Source organism: Pan troglodytes, chromosome 6 (assembly GCF_028858775.2).
Source record: "Pan troglodytes isolate AG18354 chromosome 6, NHGRI_mPanTro3-v2.0_pri, whole genome shotgun sequence".
Classification (NCBI taxonomy): Eukaryota; Metazoa; Chordata; class Mammalia; order Primates; family Hominidae; genus Pan; species Pan troglodytes.
Genome location: NC_072404.2, coordinates 167,599,860 through 167,603,821, shown reverse-complemented (window position 1 = coordinate 167,603,821; position 3,962 = coordinate 167,599,860). Strand labels below are relative to the sequence as shown.

Sequence of the window (3,962 nt, the reverse complement as noted above, 5' to 3'; positions counted from 1 at the left end):
AAAGAGAAGAAGAAAGAAAGAAGCATCAACCCACTATTTGCACTGGTCACTGTCCCTGGAACTGTCCAAAGCAGGCCCTGACCTTCCCTGTAGGAGTTTGAGTGACAGCAATAGTTCCTAGCTAGGAACACTTGGGAAATATGTAAATATGTAAGGCAGCCGGGCGCGGTGGCTCATGCCTGTAAGCCCAGCACTTTGGGAGGCCAAGGCGGGTGGATCATTTGAGGTCAGGAGTCCAAGACCAGCCTGACCAACATGGTGAAGCCCCGTCTCTACTAAAAATACAAAAATTAGCTGGGTGTGGTGGTGGGCACCTGTAATCCCAGCTACTCAGGAGGCTGAGGCAGGAGAATCGCTTGAACCTGGGCGGCAGAAGTTTCAGTGAGCTGAGATCGCGCCACTGCACTCCAGCCCGTGTGATGGAATAAGACTCCATCTCAAAAAAAAAAAAAAAAAAAAATCTCCCGCCATACCACCCTGAATGCACCCGATCTAGTCTGATCTGGGAAGCTAAGCAGGGTCAGGTCTGGTTAGTACGTGGATGGGAGACTGCCTGGGAATACTGGGTGCTGTAGTTGTGGCCTGGCACGGTGGCTCACGCCTGTAAATCCCAGCACTTTGGGAGGCCAAGGCGGGTGAATCACCTGAGGTCAGGAGTTTGAGACCAGCCTGGCCAACATGGTGAAACCCTGTCTCTACTAAAAATACAAAATTTAGCCGGGCGTCGTGGCAGGCGCCTGTAATCCCAGCTATTCTGAAAGAAAAAAAAAGAAAAAGAAAAGAAAAGTAAGGCAAATGAACCAGTCCATCATTAGCATCACCTTCCCGGAGCATTTAGTCACGGGAGTTTCTGTTGATGGGGCATCAGAGGTCATGATAACGATGGGAGGAACAACCTGGAACACTGAGCCAGGCCGTTTTCCTAGAGACCCACAGCCGGGATTCCACATGTAGGTGTACGACAAATGCGCCAACATGACATTAGAGTTTCTGGGAAGCATGAAAGGGATGAGAGAGATGAATGCATGAACTCACAGAGGCAAGGGACATCCAATGGCAGGGGTCAGTTTGGTGACGATCCAGAGCCACTGAGCAGCCACTGAGAAACCTTCACTGGAGAAGAGTGGAAAACTAAACCTCCAGATCCCCGTCCAAGCAACCATACCCTAAAATCGCTCCGGGCTCTCTCAGTACACTCACAGATTACCAGTGACATGAATGTTAATATTTTATGGCCCTAACTTGCACTTCTAAAAGTTCTAATTAATCTCACTAGATAAAAGCTGGCAAGCATGCTGGTACAAAGGAGAATCGCACCCTCCTCGCAATGTCTGTGTGCCAACTCATCTGGGATCCTGCAATGATTTGCCCTGTCTCGGCTCCATAAAGGGGCCAGTAATTAGCATTTGGAAGCTAAGCCACACTTCCCCACTGGCTGCCATTTGCTGATTGTTAATTAATTAACTGATTGATTAGCAGCTTCCTGTAGCACTGGCTAGTAAAGGCCCCTTCAAGGAGTTCTCCCCAGTTCTCCCCTCTCCCCACCTCCTCACACCCTGGCAGGAGAAGGATTTCCATAACACCCTTGAAAGCAGGGCTACATCTTGGACGTTGTTTCTGTAGCTTGCACGGCGCCTCGCACACAGAAAATATTTACAGAGTAAAGGGATGGAAGATTGGTGGATAGATTGATAGACATGAAAATGTATGATATACTTCCTATTGTTCTCTCACGTTATAAAATTTTTTTCTGAACTTTAGATCAGAAGAGAACTTAAATATTATCCAACCTAATTTCATTTTAAGGATAAGGAAACAGGCCAGGTAGGTGGCTCATGCCCGTAGTCTCAGCACTTTGAGAGGCCAAGGCAGGTGGATCACTTGAGGCCAGGAGTTGGAGACCAGCCTGGTCAATAATGGCGAAACTCTGTCTCTACTAAAAATACAAAAAAAAACTAGCCAGGCGTGGTGGCGGGCACCTGTAATCCCAGCTACTCGGGAGGCTGAGACAGCAGAATTGCTTGAACTCAGGAGGCAGAGGTTGCAGTAAGCTGAGATCATGCCACTGCACTCCAGCCTGGGTGACAGAGCAAGACTCTGTCTCAAAAAATAAATAAAGAGGGAAAAAAATATAAGGAAACAGGCCCACAAAGGTTCAAAGGATGTATACATATGCTCAGCTACTAAGAACATAGACTAGGCCGGGCGCCGTGGTTCATGCCTATAATCCCAACACTTTGGGAGGCCAAAACAGGCAGATCACCTGAAGTCAGGAGTTTGAGACCAGCCTGGCCAACATGGCGAGACAAAAATACAAAAATTAGCTGGGTGTGGTGGCGTGTGCCTGTAATCCCAGCTACTTGGGAGGCCGAGGCAAGAGAATTGCTTAAACCCAGGAGGCGGAGGTTGCAGTGAGCCGAGATGGCACCACTGCACTCCAGCCTGGGCAACAGAACAAGACTCTGTCACAAAAAGAAAAAAATTCACTCTTTGAGGAGGATGCAGTCGTAGGTGGTGAGGAGCTCGGATCCACCCGCTCCCGCTCCTCACTCACCGCTGTTTACTCTTGCCCAGGAACAAGTTGGTCAGGAAGCCACGCAGGAGCCAAGGCTTTTAAAGATACTGTAAAATCACCCGTGGAGCTGAGGTGGCAATTCACCGAATTCGAACCATTCTAACGAGCCGCAAGGTAAAATCCCTGGAGAAGGTGTGTGCCCACTTGATCAGAGGGACAAAAGAAAAGAATCTCAAAGTGAAAGGACCAACTGGAATGCCTACCAAGACTTTGAGAACCACTACAAGAGAAACTCCTTTTGGTGAAGGTTCTAAGACATGGAATCGTTTCCAGATGAGAATCCACAAGCAACTCACTAACTCGCGCAGTCCTTCTGAGATTGCTAAGCAGATGACTCCATCGGTATTGAGCCAGGAGTTGAGGTGGAAGTCATCATTGCAGATGCTTAAGTCGACTGTCTTAATAAATTGATTATCAGTTGTTAAAAAAATTAAATTAAAATCAGCTTATTCAGGTTTCCTAGAAGATTACATGGATGACAAAATTTAATCTATGGCCCAAATGAGGGAATTGGAGTTAGGAACATCTATTTTTGCTTTCCATGTTATTTGATTATCTGAAATGTATACAGAAGATGTTCCTGTCCTTTTTTTGGGGTGGGGGGGGATGGGGTCTTGCTCTGTCACCCAGGCTGGAGTGTAGTGGTGCAATCTCAGCTCACTGCAACAACGTTCACTTCCCAGCCTCAAGTGATCCTCCCACCTCAGCCTCCCAAGTAGCTGGGATTATAGGTGCACACCACCATGTCCGGCAAATTATTATTTTTTATTTTTTATAGAGATGGGGTTTTTCCATGTTGCCCAGGCTGGTCTCAAACTCCTGGGCTCAAGCAATCCACCCACCTTAGCTTCCCAAAGTGCTGAGATTACAGGCATGAGCCACTGCGCCCAGCCAGATGTTACTATCTCGTTTAACAAATAATGAAACCAGCCGGCTGGGCGCGGTGGCTCACGCCTGTAATCCCAGCACTTTGGGAGGCCGAGGCAGGCAGATCACCTGAGATCGGGAGTTCAAGACCAGCCTGACCAACATGGAGAAGCCCTGTCTCTGCATGGTGGTGGTGCATGCCTATAACTCAGGAGGCTAATGCAGGAGAATCACTTGAACCCAGGAAATGGAGGTTGCAGTGAGCCAAGATCGCATCATTGCGTTCCACCCCGGGCAATGAGAGCAAAACTGTCGCAAAACAAAAACAAAAACAAAAACACAATAATGAAACTGAACTCAGGAAATTAAAATAAATTCATCATGAAATCAGTGGATTGGAGTTGGATGGTTAGAATGGGAAAGGACCTTAGAAAGTATCTATCCAGGCTGGTCATGATGGCTTACACCTGTAATCCCAATAGTTTGGGAGGCTGAGGCAGGAGGATTGCTTGAGGCCAAG

At 47.7% G+C, this 3,962-nt stretch overlaps 2 pseudogenes; both read left to right on the top strand.

The window, feature by feature from the left end:
* The first annotated feature begins 459 nt into the window (after window positions 1-459).
* LOC112209830 (5S ribosomal RNA) lies at window positions 460-578 on the top strand (annotated as a pseudogene).
* Window positions 579-965: 387 nt separating this feature from the next.
* LOC107975663 (small ribosomal subunit protein uS10-like) lies at window positions 966-2,964 on the top strand (annotated as a pseudogene).
* Window positions 2,965-3,962: the final 998 nt, after the last annotated feature.